Source organism: Gossypium hirsutum, chromosome D13, assembly GCF_007990345.1.
Source record: "Gossypium hirsutum isolate 1008001.06 chromosome D13, Gossypium_hirsutum_v2.1, whole genome shotgun sequence".
In the NCBI taxonomy this organism is placed as follows: domain Eukaryota; kingdom Viridiplantae; phylum Streptophyta; class Magnoliopsida; order Malvales; family Malvaceae; genus Gossypium; species Gossypium hirsutum.
Window position 1 is genome coordinate 32,522,287 of NC_053449.1, and position 17,652 is coordinate 32,539,938.

At 30.2% G+C, this 17,652-nt stretch overlaps 1 non-coding gene across 1 annotated transcript; it reads left to right on the forward strand.

The window, feature by feature from the left end:
• Positions 1 to 5,907: 5,907 nt before the first annotated feature.
• LOC121225970 (small nucleolar RNA R71) lies at positions 5,908 to 6,014 on the forward strand. The gene has a single exon (XR_005923872.1). It is a non-coding gene; the product is annotated as a small nucleolar RNA R71 (small nucleolar RNA).
• Positions 6,015 to 17,652: the final 11,638 nt, after the last annotated feature.

The window sequence follows — 17,652 nt, forward strand, 5'->3', positions numbered from 1 at the left end:
GTGCATCAATCACTTTCTACTCAAAGTTACTGTGAGATGTTGATAAAGTAGCATCAGTATTCATAGGTGGCGACGATGTAGATGTGGAACCCGGATGCCTTGGCATTTCCTCCCCAGAAAATCTTAGGGCGAGTTGCATTGATATATATCCTTTGTTGGGGATTGTGTCTTCATTCGCTTGAATAGGAACCTTCGCCATTTGACAAAGTGTTGTAATAAGTGACGAACAATTTAAGGTATCGACATTATTTTGAGAGCAACGGTAGACTTATATAAAGATAATGCTTCCAATATTGATCTTTTTGCCCATCATAATCGAGTGCAATAATAACAGATTTTTTTTTTTGAAACATTTGAGTTGTGAGTAGAAGGGATGAGGCGAGTTTTAAGGAAATGATACCAAACTCTGTAGTGAGGCTTCAACAATACACGGCCAATGATATAGCAATCATTTTAAGAAATTGTCCACTTCGTGCCCTTGACACATAAATCTGTCAGAACTTGGTGGAGTCCTTCAGTTGTCATAGTCTTGACAAATTGGGCGTGTTCATCAGGGCTATCAGATAACCCATATTGTGCATTGATGGAGTCTTCATCGAACATCACTGAGGCACTGCGCACATATATAAAAGCATTATCAGGAGAGGTGAGATAAGTACAAAATTCCTTCACTACTTTGGTGAGAACATCATCGGGGTGGAGATAGAAAATTTGCCATCCATGTTTCTCCATTATAGAAGAGATTATTTCAGAATAGCCCATAAATGGTACATCTTGGAAAAGGAAACCTTTTTCCAGACAAAATGGCCTCTTTGATATGTTCTGGGTATACTTTTCTTCTGCGATTTTGCTAAAGAATGTTCGAAGGCACAAAAGTGGAAGAAGATGGTGCTTAGCAAGCCATTGGAGAGACAATAGTGACTGGAAAATAAAAAAAAAGTGATACATTTATATTTTTATGGAGTAAAGTAGAGAAAGTTGAAGAAGATGAAACGAAAAATAAGTTAGAAAAGAAGTGAATCGACTAGGATAAAATGTGAGAGAAAATATAGCAATGACGTGGAGGCTAAGATTAACCTAAGATTGTGCCCTGGCATAGAAAAAATAAAAATTGAGCGGGAAAAGAAAAATAATGGAAAAATTAGTAAATTAAAATTAACTAATATATTAAATGGGCTGATTTCTACAAACCTAGGCCACAATGTACCTGTAACAAAAGAAAATAACAGTTAAGTAAACTTATTGAAGAAACTAAACAAAGAAATTAAAAGAAAACTAAATGAATAAAACAAAATAGGAAAGAAATATTAAACAATTCAAAACATGATGGAATTTTTATCACAAATTATAAAGGCTCCAAAGTAGTGCTTTAACCGTTGGCCATTAACTTTGAAAATGGAACCAGTTTTGTTGTCTTTAACTTCTACAGCTCCATGAGGATAGACATGCACTATCTCGAATGGGCCAGACCAACTAGATTACAATTTGCTAGGAAACAGTTTAAGCCTGGAATTGAATAACAAGACCTGTTGTCCAGGTGTAATTGTCGTGGAAAAATTTTATGTTTGTCCCATCATTTTGTGTTTTCTTTGTACAGCTTGGCATTCTCATAGGCTTGTGCTTGACATTCTTCCATCTCATTCAACTCTAATAGGTAGTTAGTACTAGCAGCATCCAATCCATATTCAATTTCTTAATTGCCCAATATGTCTTGTGTTCAAGTTCAACGGGCAAATGATAGGGTTTCCCATAAACAAACTTGAAAGGCTACATCCCCAATGGTGTCTTGAATGCAGTGTGATATGCCTATCAAGCTTCATCCAATCTGGATGACCAAATCTATGCGGCTGGGATTAACTACCTTATCCAAAATTTGTTTAATCTATCTATTAGAGACTTCCACCTATCCATTTGTCTTTGGGATGGTATGTCATGACAATTTTATGTTTAACTCCATACCTGTTTAGAGCATTAGCAACTAATGTGCAATCAAAGTATGAACCTTCATCACTAATTAGAGCATGAGGGGTACTGAACCTAGTAAAAATATTCTTATCTAGAAATTTGAGTACCGATCTAGCATCATTTATTGGTAAAGCAACATCCTTAACCCACTTGGAGACATAATCAACAGCTAAAAGTACATATACATTGCCCCAAAAAGGTGGGAATAGACCCAAAAAATCAATTCCCTAAACGTCAAATAGTTCCACTTCTAAAATAGTTTGCAAGGGCATTTCATACCTCCTCGATAGATTTCCAATTTTTTGACAGCAATCGCAAACTTGGAAAAATTCATGAGATTTTTAAACATGGTTGGTCAATAAAAATCAGATTGGAGAACTTTTGCAGCAATTCTCATGCTCCCCAAAGTGTCCTCCATACGGTGCTGAATGATAATGAAATAAAATACTTTGAATCTCGTCATCTGGAATACACATTTGAATTACCTGGTCTGCACAATATTTGAATAAAAATGGCTTATCCCAATAATACTACTTGGCATCATGGAAAAATTTCCTTTTTCTTTGATTGGTTAGGGCAGGTGGCAACTAACAGTTGCTCATCTAAGAACTCATCCTAAATGTGTTGAATTTTACCGTATTCATTTCTTGCTTCAGTTTAAGACAAGTGATTAGCCACTTGATTTTCTGTGCCTTTACTATCTCTAATTTTCAAATGAAATTCCTGCAGTAGTAGTATCCATCGAATTAATCTAGGCTTTGTGTCTTTTTTGGCCACCAAGTATTTAATAGCAAAGTGGTTTGTCTACACAGTAACTTTGGTTCCTACTAAATAAGCTCTAAATTTGTTGAAGGTAAATTCCACAGCTAAAAACTCCTTCTTAGTGGTGGTATAATTTAGTTGTGAATCAGTTAATGTATGGCTTACGTAGTAGATAGCATGAAATACCTTGTCCTTTCTTTTCCCAAGTACTGCCCCTACGTCAAAATCACTAGCATCACACATAAGTTCGAAAGGTAAAGTCCAATCTAGTGCTATGACTATTGGTGCTGTGACTAGCCGCTTTTTCAACTCAAATTCTTATCAGCACTGCTCATCAAAATTGAAAGATCTATTGTGTTCTAACAATGTACGTAAGGGTTTTGATATTTTTGAAAAATCTTTGATGAATCGTCGATAAAATTCTACATGGCCAAGAAAACTGTGAATACTTTTAACTGTTGAGGGTGGTGGCAATTTCTCAATAACTTCTATTTTTGCTTTGTCAACGTCAATCTCTTGCTAGGAAATTTTATGTCTGAAAACAATGTCTTCACAGACCATGAAGTGGCACTTCTTCCAATTGAGAACAAGGTTGGTTTCTTCACACCGACAAAGAACTAACTCTATATTTTTTAAACAATCTTCAAAAGTATCGCCAAACACCAAAAAATCATCCATAAAAACTTCTAAAAATTTCCCCACTATGCCCAAAAATATTGCATTCATGCAATGCTAAAATGTTGCAGGGGCATTGCATAATCTACATGGCATTCATCAGAATGCAAAAGTTTCATAAGGATATGTGAATGTGGTCTTCTCTTGATCAATAGGAGCTATGGCAATCTGGTTATACCCTAAATTACCATCTAGAAGACAATAGAATGCTTTCCCTAATCTATCTAACGTTTGGTCGATAAATGACAGAAGAAAATGGTCCTTCCTTGTTGCTTTGTTGAGTTTCCAATAGTTCATACAAACCCTCCATCCCATGACAGTACGAGTAGGAATGAGTTTGTTGTTATCATTGTTTACCACGATGACACCCCCTTTTTTAGGTACACATTAAACAGGGCTCACCCAAGAACTATCTTAAATTGGGTATATGATTCCAGCATCCATCCATTTGATAATCTTCTTTTTGGCAACTTCCTTCATATTGGGATTCAGTCTTCTCTACTGCTCGATAGATTTTCCATGGCAATCCTCTAGTAATATCTTGTGCATATAGATTGATGGACTGATTCCTTTGATATCCATAATCATCCATCTCAATACTTTCTTAGATTTCTTTAAAACTTTCAATAATTGAGCTTCTTGATCAAATGAGAAGGTTTAAAAAAATGGTCTGATAAATTTAATGGTTCGAAACTTCTCCTTGATTCATCCTCAATTTGCTTAACTTCCATTAGTTCACAAAGCTCTTCAATCATTTCTGCTTTAATTAACTCAAATGAGTCTACATCATCATTACAATTATTGTAATAAACTTTTGAAAATTCTTCCTGAACTATTGTGTCAACAATCTCAAAAGCGTGTTTTCATCTATATCTGCACACTCCATAGCATCGAAAACATTAAAAATTATCTGCTGATCATTAACTCTCATAGTTAGTTCACCTTTTTGTACATGAATTGATGTTCTACCGGTTGCTAAAAAAGGTTTCCCGAGTATGATTGGTACCTCTTTATCAGCCTCACATTCCAAAATACTAAAACATACTGAAAAAATAAATTTGTCAACTCTTACCAACACGTCTTCTATTTTACCTTCTGGATGTGCATATGAATGATCAGCTAATTGTAAACTGACAGTTGTAGGTCTCGCCTTCCCTATTCTTAGCTTCTTGAAAATAGACATAGGCATTAGATTTATACTTTCACCTAAGTCGCATAATGTTTTGCCTACATAATGGTTTCTAATAGAGAAAGGTATAGTAAAACTTCCTAGATCCTTCAGTTTTGGTGGCAATTTATTTCTCAACATTCTTGTGCATCCTTCAGTGAGAGCAACAATTTCAAACTCCCCTAACCTTCTTTTTTTTGATAAGATATCTTTCATGAATTTCACATAGTTGGACATTTGTTTCAATGCTTCTAGCAACGATATGTTGTTATGTAATTTCTTTAGAACTTCCAAGAATTTCTTGAATTGAAAATCTTGCTTAGATTTTCAGAAATGCTGAGGGAAGGTGGCAGTGCCTTCCTTCCATTTATTCAGGTTGTTGTGCCGTGGCATTTTTATTGGCAACACAAGATGAACCTACTTCAACATTTTTTTGGTTACTCTTTTCCTTTGCAGCCTGCTCCACTACTGGTTCTAAATTATTCTTATTTGTGAAAACTGAAATACATTCTTCAATAGTGGTGTCATTAACAACTCCTAATAGTTGCGTACCACTTCTGAGCGTAATGGCTTGGCACTATTTCTTTCCTTAAGATCATGAATTTTTGGTATCACTCGGCATTGCTCCTTGTAGTCTTGAGCTTAATGATTTGGCAATTTGCCCCACTTGATTCTCTAAAGATCTTAAAGATACAGCTTGACTTTGAATGATAGTATCATTCTTGGTCATGTATTCCTTCAATAGATCTTCCATCGATGAAGAACTCGAAGCTAAATTTTGCAGAACATTTTGTCGTGGCATGAGTTGATCGTATCCAGGTGGTACACTCGCAACAATCTATTGAACAACATTGCTGGAATTTCCCACCCCTAGATTACTCCAACAGAAGTTGGGATGTTGCTTCCACCCCGGATTATATGTGCTAGAATATGGGTTGTTGTTGCGATTAAAATTTCCTATATAATAAACTGAGGCTAGATTCAATGGGCATTCATCAAAAACATGATCTTTTCCCCAATAAACACATGCTAACTTGGTTGTTTTTATTTCCTCCACTGCAGCTAGTCTTTTCAGTGTTTTAATCAAATTCATTAAAGATGATACCTGAGTTGTTAGGGAAGTAATCATGTCAAGTTCCATTGCTCCAGAAACTCCTCTAACAGTCCATACTCTTGTAGTAGGGTATTGATAATCCTTGTTTGCTATCCTTTCCAGAATTTCTTATGCCTCATTATATGATTTATTGAGCAAAGTCCCATTGGCCGATGCGTCAACCACCATCCTTGTGTGCGCATTCAATCTATTGTAAAAAATTTCCATTTGAGTCCATTATTAAAAGCCATGCAACGGACATTTTCTAATTAACTCCTTGAATCACTCTTATGCTTCATATAATATTTCATCCTCAAATTATCGAAAGAACATAATAACGTTCCTTATTTTCGCATTCATGTTCAAAGGATTATATCTCAGCAAAATCCTCTAACAAAGTTCATTCCAAGATGCCACCGTACCTAACGGCAATGCATTTAACCATGCTCTGGCACGATCTTGCAATGACTAATATGCGGCCTAACAATTCCTAGATTCAGATCATCTACGATCGGCACTACATGTTCTCTGATGGATTTGTCTTTGTCATCTATTATTCGAGGAATATCAACATCCCTTCCTTCCTGATGTAATGACTCTTCTCTAACTTGATCATTTCTAATTCTTTCAATTTCTAAATCAGAAGAATACTCTTCAATTGCTAAAATATCTGTACTCATGCACCAACAAACAAAAGAAATCAAAACAACTAATTAGGCTAAACTAACAAAATAAAAAAATAAAAACACACCAAACTTTTTCCAATGTTGTCGATCCCCAGCAACGGTGCCAAAAATTTGTCGCATGTGAATGTGTAATGCGAATGAGCAAGTATACACGTTGAATCAAGTAATAAAGTGATGAGTGAGTATTGTCTCCACAGGGATAGGAATTTATTAAAATAATTGGTTATTTATTATGAAATTAACTAATTAAACTGCATATAAGAAATAGATGACAAATTGATAAAGAAATTTAATGAATGACTTAATAAAATCAATTATGAATGAAAATATGCTAGGGCAATTTAAATGTTGTGGCAATTCTCAAAGAATAAGGAGGGAAGATTTGTACTGTTGAAGGATAAAGGTTAGAATTACTCAAGCTTTTTTTTATATCAGAATAATGTCATGACAAAATCTTGACCATTATACTGCTTAAGGACTCTCTACTACAGTATGCTTCTTTCAAGAGCCAGACTTTAAGTTGTCATTTTGAGTTTTTGTATTCTATAGAACTCTAGAATGATATATAGATTGTTCTTCCTTTCCTTGTACAGATTACAAATTTTATGTCTAGAGTGTTGCAAACATTCTTTCGTATACTTACCTATATCATTTGAAAATAATCCAATCTATTTAATCTTTCCGGAATTAAATCAAATCTAATAACATATAACATACAATTATCTATGTCTATAGCTTGCATGCATGCATTTAAAATAATCATAAACTGAATGAAATAGTAACCTACTCAAAATCAAACCATGGGCATTAAAGATAATAAGAATCCACCCAAATAATTCCAACCTAATGAGATTTAGCTCATGGGTTGGACATTCAAGTCCAAAGCAAAACCATTCAACTTCTTTATTTAAGTTTATGAATCACAAATTCAAATTAGAAAGAAAAGGCAGAGCTATAGGAAGCTCTCGCTACTCCAACTTTCACTTTAATAATGAGATTTTATGTAAAATTTAGGTCTTATTTCTCTTCCCCTTCCTTGCGTCTACGACTACTCTGCTCTGTAAGTTGCTATCTTTTCTTCTCTTTTTCTCTAAGATTTTTCATGTGAATCTGATGTAGAGAGAAAAAATTGCTCTCCAATTCTTCTCTCTTCGGATCCTCTTTTCTCTTTTCTCTTTCCTTCTTTATAGGGTAGGTCTCTCCCTCTTAGCACACACCTTTTGCTTCCTCTTTTTCAGGGTGATTTATCTGGTACAAGTACAACTGGCTAAGAGTAACGTGGACTGAGTGTTGTGTCATCTTCCTGGTATTGCCATGGCATTCTTATTGGCAATCTAACCATCATTTTGCCATGGCAATATTTCACTTCCTTCATTTTCCTACACTTTTTTTCTCCTCTTTTTCATCCTGCACCTGCTGCCAGCTACAACCAACACATTTCTTCCCTAATAATAAAACTAACCAATAATAACATTTATAGCACAATCCAAGCTTCGTTATGCAATGTTCTAAAAATATCTGAAAATGCAAATTTATGTACTTAATCACAAACAATTAATTCAATCTAAAGGCTTGAAGTATCTTTTCAAAGGTTATCATCTCCCAATTGAACCAACCACATTGTGAGCCTAGGCTAGTTCAAAAACCCTAACTTTGCAAACTTTGAAAAGGGATAGCTCTACTAAGACTATGTGAGGACCATGTAGAGACCTAGAGTATTTGATTGCTAGTCGCTCTAACATGTCACATCCTAGGACATCACATCATTGTCATTTTCAAGGGTATTAAATTACACTTCCACTCAACGGTCATAGGACTCCTACCTAAGCTTGTCCCCCACTATTAAAGGATCATACAAACAACTCACAAGCGATTTCTTCATCTCCTGAATCTCTAGACTCTCTCCAAGAAAAATATTGATCTTTTCTCAACTTTCATCCTTCTCTTTCATATCCTACCTTTATCTTATTTCCTTGTTCACCTCACTGGTTAACAACCCACTAAACTATGGGTAAGTTTTCTTTTTGTTCTTTTAACTAAAAAATTGCAATTTTGTCTCTAATATTTTTAAATTATTTTTTTGTCACTTGACTGTTAAGTGGTTTTTTTAGTTGTTATAATAACAATTTTAGTCCTTAACTTTTATATTTTCTATCACTTTAAATTTGATTCTATATAAAAAATTATGAAGAAAACTCAAAATTATTTAAAAATAGAAAATTCTATATAAATATTGTAGAGAAATAAATTCTTGAATATGTTGTTAATATGGAAAAAGAACTTATCATTTAATAGAATTCAATAACAAATTAAAAACAGAACAAAAAAAAATAGATCATTATGTACTTTTCAAGTTTTTCTCGAAACCATATTAGTAATATCTTCAAGTCAACTTCCATGTCCTTGAAGAACATCTAAATTTGATATTACAGAGGCTTGTGAAATCAATTCTAATATCATTTTTTAGGCAAAAAATACAAAATATACTTGAATGTTTTTTCAAACTCAATTTATAATTCCAATTCATTTAATATATTTATCAAAACTCAATTTGTAAAAATAATTTATATGCTAAATTTTTTTTTATTTTCTTATAACGAAAAAGCCATGTCAAGAGACAGAAGAGATAAAACTAAAACAAAAACAAAAAAAGTAAAACAAAAAAAGTAATAATTTTTGCTTATGTTATGAATATCTAATTAAGTGGATGTTCATCAAAATCAAGATAAGTTTTGATTTACTTTAAACTCTAATAGTAATTAGAAGTAGATCTCTACTTCATTTATACTTCTTATGCCTATAAATAGAGATTTTGGAGAAGTTTTGAAAATATCCCAATTGATCAATAAAAATACGCTCTCTCTTTACTCTCCATTCTCTTTATTCTTTACTCTCTGGATTTTATTTTATAATATGCTATCAGCACGATTCTCTCTTAATTATCTTAGTTGTGGATTAAATCAGCGGTAACTTTGCAAACCATTAAGCCTCATCCATAATACGAAAATTTAGCCTTCGACCACTAAAATTACCCTTATTTTTTTGTTTCGTTGGCTCCTTTGCTTCTTTACATGGTTATTTATTGCTACTGTTGCTATTCAAATTGAGTGCTTACTTCCCTGATTCTCCATTACTTGTTGCTTTTCGCCTGCTGTTATTTGTAACTCTTCGTAGAAAATTTTTATCTATTTAGTGTTTTATATCTAGATTAATTTTCAACTAAGTTAAATTAATTTGATATTATTTTAATTAACTTATTTTACTTCTTATTAAAGTTGGTAAAAGCATCTTACTCCGGATGAAAGGTTTGAGTATACAGAAAGAGGCTCAACACCAAGATGGACACTGTAGTCCATTGCTTTGGATAGTGAATTTTATTTTATTTTTTTACCTCAACATGGATTTTGGATTTATAGAGCATAATTTAAATTGGTAAGGAGCTTCAATATTTTTGAGGTATAATTATTATTTATTTGTTTTAAGTCTAATCAAATTATTAAGTTATATTATTGAATATCGATGGGTTCATAAGGTTTTCTAATAAAATTTTATAATAAATTATTTTTAAATGATTGTTTAAAGATATATTAATTATCGACGTAAAATATAAGTTTTTATGATATTGGTCCCCTTTAAAGAGATTTTTTATTATTATTTATGAATAATTGGATTATACCTTTTAGATTGAATTATGAAGTACAAACAATATATTAAAGCATCATAAGATTCTATAAGTTATATGTAGTATGTTCTTATGAAAGCATAGTTATTTTAGTACTAGTAATAGTGCTCATGATAATAGCCAAGGTGACGACGATGGTGTTAAAGATCTTCAGGTATGTTTTACTATGATTTATTTATTATATCATGTTTATTATAATTGAAGACTAATCATGACAAACACAAATAGATAGGTTCTGATTTGAAATCCATGTATGTTTGCGATGGTGATTATGAAATAAAGAATCAATGGATGTATTTAGAAGTCTGTCCTACTAGATTTGTTGCATTCCCTGAAGTGAATGCAAACATAAAGAAAATAAAAGATATAATCATGAACCACTAAAAGTGGGAACATAGTAATAAATAAGAGAACAATGAGAGTTCTCAAGATAACTATTCAAAGGGTAAAGATAACTTATGTTATCAATGTGATATGAAAGATTATTGGCTACATATGTGGCGTATGCCCAAATATTTTGTTTTTGTTAATATTCTTTGAGGAAGGATATGATAATGTAATAATGAATTCTATCATTACAAATAGAAAATATTTATCTTATTTGGTAGTGAAACAAACAAATATTATTCCAAAATTTAATAGTACAAAATTAGTTGAAAGCTCTAGAAGAGCTAATATATCAATACCTAAAAAACACAAAATTTGTGATGGTTAATGCATTAGTTTTAAAACATATTCATTATAATGGATATCATATTGAGATTGTGAATGAAGAAAAGATTATATTTCATATGAATCACTATTACTATAAATATCTATTTTGAAAGGATGAAAAAAGGGAGGATTGAGTTATTGATTACTCTTGTTATTAAATTGAATTGATTGTGACTATCTTTGTGATATTTTTTCATCATTCCCGTTAAAGGGTTGAAAGTAAAAAAATTTGACTATGAAAGATCTACTTATGAGCAATAGAATATGGTAATTCTATCTAAAGCACGTTATGGTTGGATGCATCTGAAGTTGCAAGTTTTTTTTTCTTAATTGTGAGTATAACTCTATAGTATTCAGAATAAGTTCTCAATTAAAATTACATGGAAAAATATTAGTGATGAGAACTTGCAAGAGAGAAAACTTATATATGAAAAATCATTGGTTATGTACCTGTTGTATACCTGGAAAATAAGATTCACTCTCAAAGTTTGCTATTAATATATTTTTAATGGACTCAAAGTCTACTACTGGAGTTTAATTTTCTTACTTCTTGATAAAATCGTCAAGACTCAATAGAGAAAAAAAAGGGTACATCTTTAAATATTAAATCTACTTGATATATGGTTTAAATATTTAAGATGGTCTTCTTTTTAAGTTTTGATTACATGGGTTACATATTGTTTTAAGCATCTCATTTGTTCATGAAAATGAATATTAACTAATTTAGTTATGTCGCTATAGTAGGTTTTATAATTAAATAATATATTTGATTAAAACATATCTAGTATTCAAATTTGTGTTAATAAACCAATGAATTTTATGGTTATTTGATTTGATTTAGTTCAAAGAATTGTTAAAAATAGTAGTTCATAGTTTTTTATATTATTTTATTTGCTAATTATTTAGAGAAATGACATGAGCAATTGTAAATGAAAAGTTTTATGAGCATGAATGGTCGAATTTTGAATTAAATTTCATGCATGTTTGAGATGTGACTTTTATTGATATATTTAGTATGGGCTTGTTTCTATACATGACCTAGGCAGTCATTCTTGAAAGTTAACTGATTATGCAAAACTCTTGTTAAAAGGGTTTTAAAAGTATTTTGAATCGAACTTGGGGCTCTTGCACCTGAAGTGAGAATCATACCACTAGACCAAATGCCCTGCATTTAAATATTTTGGCATATTCTCTAAAGAGAACATTGCATATAATTATTTGAAAATTATATTTATTGACTTAATGGCAATATAGACTTCACATTGTTTTAGACATTTCCAGTAGTAAATGTCACAATAGTACTTATATGTGGATACAAAGTAAAATGAGTGATAGTAAAAGTATCAATTTGTTACAAATTAGTACAATTAAAATGCATATTAAAGTAAACCAGAAGTTTACTGATACAAATACATTTACTACTTGGTGTGACCAATTAGACCATCCTGGATCATATACGGTGCATAAATAATTGAGAATTCATATGGACATTCATTAAAAAACCAAAAGATTCTTTAATTTAAAGAATTCTCATTTGTTGCTTGTTCTCAATGAAAATTGATTGTTAGAAACTCACTAGCTAAAGTTGAGATTTAATGTCTTACATTTCTGAAATGAATATGAGCTCATTCATCCATCATGTAGATGGTTTTGATATTATATGATTTTGGTAGATGCATCTACAAAATAATCACAAATGTCTTATCAACTTGCGACCTGTCGCTTGCAAGATTACTTGTTTAAATAATTAATTTCAGATCATGCAATTAAGATAATTCATCTTGTTAATGCTGATGAGTTTATATCTCAGTCTTTTATTAATTGAGTTTGAAATTTTTTTGTAAAAGTCTGTTATTTATAATGCGCATAATGGTTTAGAGAAATTATTGATTGAACGCCTCTAGTTAATGTCTAAACCATTACTTATGGGAACTAAACTTCCTATTTCAACATGAGATTATGTTGATCTACGTGTTGTACGCATCAAGCCAATAAGTTATAAATACTCCCCATGACAATTGATTTTTGGTCAATAGCTAAATATTTCTCATCTTTGAATTTTTGTATGTGCGTATATGTTCCAATTGGTCCACCACAACCAAGATGAGTGAATACTCAAAGGAAGTTGGGAATATATATTAATTACGAGTCTCCTTGTATTATTATATGTTTTAAATGTATTGAAGATTCAATTATGACATGATTTGTGATTACTATTTTGATTTGATAGTTTTCATGACATTAGAGGGAGAGAAATAATAACTTGTAATGAGTTAGGGGGACAATAATTTGAACCAGAAGTTAAATAAGGACAACTCATTACAAGCTCCAAATATAAAAATTCTCAGAAAAGAAAATAATAAATCTAGATGGTCATATAGTGAAGGCGGGTGATCCAAAAAAGAATCAAGACATAACTAATAAGTAAAATTTCAAAAGAGATTCAGGTACCTAAAACTGAAGATTAAAATAGTGAAAATAAGATATCTCGATAAGTTATGTCAATTTGAGAAAATGTCGAACCGATAATAACAGTGGTCGACAATGATTTTGCATGCAATATTATTGTTGAAATAATAAAATATAAGGAGGATCTTGAATAAACCTATTGAGAAATATAGGTATGGGATAAATTGGTCAAAATAGAAAGACGCAACTCAAGTACAATTAAATTTATGGAGTTTTAGACCATTAGTCTAAATATCTAAAGGTATAATAAAGCTAGTGAGGGTGCAAATGAAGTAGTTTTGCAAAATGGAATAAATATGAAATTTTTGCTAACTCTTGACATTGATTATGAAAAGATATAATATTCTTTTGTAGTGGATACCATAACCTTTAGATATATTATTGAACTAATAGTTCATAAAAGATTTAACTTGCATCTACTGGTTGTTGTTACAACCTTTTATGAATCACTATATAGTAAACTTTATATTAAAATCCATCAAGAATTTAGAATGCTGGAAGCATATTGAAATTAATGAGAAATTTTTCATTTATATGAATTGAAAATAATTGATCATATGTGATAAATTTGACTTAGTCAATAGTAGTTGAAAGAGGATTATAAAATGATCCAAAATTCATATTTTTATTTTTATAGAGAGATCATGATTAAAGTTTGTTATGATTATTGTTGAAGCTCCTAAAGAGATCAAAATATATTTCCCCCAAAATTTTCCCTCATTCATGACTTTCAAAAAAATGTTGATATAAATGCTTAGCAAATAAGTTCAAATGGTCCTTTGAAAAGCTAGTATTAAAGATTGAATACATAGAATATGAGATAGTATGTGATGTTTTCATGAGGGGGAGTAAATACACGTTGGACTCTGTTTTCCTTAACCAAGATTTTGTCCCATTGGGTTTTCCTGGTAAGGTTTTTAATAGCATATTATGCATATTATAGATATGTATACTCTTTTTCCTTCAATAGGAATTTTTTTCCCACAAGTTTTTTATCTTAGTAAGATTTTAACAAGACATATTATCTACCAATGGAGACATCCAAGGGGGAGTGTTATGAATATATTATTAAGTGGACGTCCATCAAGATTAAGATAAGTTTTGATATGCTTTAAACTCTAATAGTAATTAGAAGTATATCTCTACTTCATTTATACTTCTTATGCCTATAAATAGAAACTTTGGAGAAGCTTTGTAAATATTCGATTGATCAATAAAAATACGCTCTCTCTTTACTCTCCCAATCTCTTTGTTCTGTATTCTCTATCTTTTATTTTATAACAGCTTAATGTTTTTATGTTTTTTCTATGTTATTTTAAGGATTGAGTATTGGATTTTTAAGGATTGAGTATTGGATATTTCTATACATATAATATAGAGAGAAATTTTGGAGGGTTTAAAATAATTTTCCCTCATTTTCTCTCTCATTATTTATTTTTAAATTTTTATTTACTCTTATATAATTTTTAATTTTAATGATTTTTTAAATTTTTAAAAAGAATTTCATTTTTTATCATTTTATATATAATTAGGGTCAAATTGGTATAAAGTATAGAAACTGATGACTAAAATTGTTATTATACTAACTCAAAAAGTCCACTTAACAGTCGGGTGACTAAAAAAATCAAAAACATTAGCGACTAAATTGTAATTTTTTTAGTAAAGTGACAAAAACAAAATTTTACCCATAGTTTAGTAACTAATAATATAATTTACTATATAATTAAATGTTTATATGTTTTGTTAAATTCGCTTTTTTTTTTTAGCAAGAGAAATTATTGTGCCTGATTGAGATTATAAATAGTGTTGGACATTTTCATTACAAAGATTAAAATTATACATAGTAATAATATTTTTCCAATGGACGTGTGATGGGTATAATTAATTAAATTATATTTTAAATGACTAAAAGATGTAATAAGTTACTATATTTTTTGTATTTGAAATTTAGTTTTTTATTTTTATTTTAATAAATTTAGTCGCTCTATTAAGGTAGTATTTTTATTTTTTTGATAAAATTAAAGTAGTATTTTTTTAAATTTTAAAATGTCATACTTGTAAAATTAACAGAAGAATTTTAATGATGTTACAGTTGTACTTGAAATTTTAAATATAAAAAATATAAGGACTAAATTTAAAAAAAAAGTTGAAAAATTAAATTCCAAATATATAAAGAATATAGAGGCTCGAAACATATTTTAATATTTTTAAAAATATAAAATTTATATAAAAAATTCTTGTTAAATAATGATAAATATTTTTGTAATAAAGTTTTAAAACAAATAGATGTAGTTATTTAATTTAAAAAATTATAAATTAATTAAAATTATCACTATAAAAAATTAAAATTACCTTAAATATAAATTGAAATTATAACCAATGTTTTAAGAAATATATCATACGCACAAAAGAAAGCCTTTAACTTCTACTTCCCCGTTTTTCCCTTCCGTCCTCCTGCTAAAGCCGCTCATTTGAGAGAAAAGTACTCTCCACCGTTCAGTTCATCCACTCTTCACCGTTCAGCTCTCTACCGCATCTCATCAACTCTTCATCATTCAGCTCATCATTTCTCCATGTACTTCGTTGATTTTTAAGCCCTCTTTTTTTATATGAGTTCTTTACGTCTTTGTTTTTTTTTTTTTTGGGAAGGTTTTCGTTGTTTTGTTTACTGACGATGGGAGTTCTGCTATTTTCATTGGGTTGTTCTTTCTTCGTGGAAGCTATTGAATATTGATTTCAAGAGCAAAACTTTTTGAACCAATTATATATTTTTAGACCATAGAATAAATACATGAATATATGAATTTTTTTAATATCTTTACCTGGGAAATAATTTAGCGATGGATTGGTCCCAAACTCCCAATTTCCTTTAACGTCGGTGAACAGTGCTAATGTCATGCACATGCAGGGACGCAAGTTGTCCCAGTTTTTTGCCGCTGATTATTTTCAACTTTGCTCTGCAATTTCCCCCAAGAATGTTGCAACGTTTTTAAAATATATATAGTATTCTAATAGTTGTAAATGAAAAATTACAAGCAATCAAAAGTTATGCCACTTGATAATTATTAACAAATAGTCATAATTATTCAAGTAGTTATGTCCTTATGAAGAGATATGAGACCTCGTATAAATAGAATTGAAATTTCATTTATATGACACACAAAAAAACATAGAAACAAAGTTTCTTTCTATTCTTCTACCATCTTTTATATTCCTAAATTGTTCTATAAATGATTATTGGAGAAATTCTTTATAGAAACTGATATCCTTGCTATGCTCCACTTAGTGCTCAAAGAACTATTTTTGACAGTGCAAAACGTAAATAGTCATTGGATTTTATTGTATCCCCGAAGATCATTTGCCAGTAACTCTTTTGCACAACATAATATATGTGGTGCGAATAGAACCTTAAAGAAATTGACATTTATACATGCATTGAAATCTTTGTTAATTTCACATAAATTTATTTGTATCCCCACATATCAACAATTTTAAGGTTCTATTTTTTGTAATTTATGAGAAATTAAAGAAGGCTTATCTATAATTTAAGGATGGATATCGGAAAATGTGGTCGCATGAAAGTCAATGATCTTGTTAAATTTTGATTTAGAAGAAACCTTTATCTCAAGAGAAGGTATGTTAAATTTATTGTTTTACTCTTATTGCATGAATTATATTTCAATTGTTATGTGTTTATTGAATTGCACTACGCAAAAGATGTGGGTGTCTTATGCATCAATTATTTCACAAAAATCAAATGCTAGTTTATTGTGTGCATGTCATTTTAAGATGCATGATTATTATTGGTATAGAATTATATAATATATATTATATATCATAAGAAAGAAAGAAAGAAAGAAAGAAAGAAGATGGATGGAATGAAAATGTATGGTTTGGAAATGATTTATTACTGGATCGAAATAATATTTTTGTTTTGAATGGTGACGACATGGTTCAAACATTAGTTGAAGACTTCTATCCAATAGAAGCATTATGACCATTCGAGACAACCTTCCTAAGCCAAAAAGTAGTGCTATTGAATCCAACAATTACTTTTAAAAGGTTGAATTGAAATGGTTTCTTAAAACAATAAAATGCAACTTGAAAAGTGATTTTTTTAAAGAGTCACTTATGCAGTACATTATAAATAAACAATAAGTTTGGAGAATTAAAATTTAATTCATTCCATCCAATTTGTGAGTGAATTTTTTAGTCCAAAAGTATTATTTCTTTTTTATGATATATATATTTAATTTGAGATATAATATTATTTATTTATTTAAATCATGATATTAGTAACTAGCATTTTGGATGATATTGATGAAACATCATTTTCATTGCTAAAAATGAAAGTTTGTAGGTGATCATGTAATATAAAATAATTTTGGTTATTTTTTTGTTAAATAACCTTAAGCTAAATGAGTTTTATATATGATTA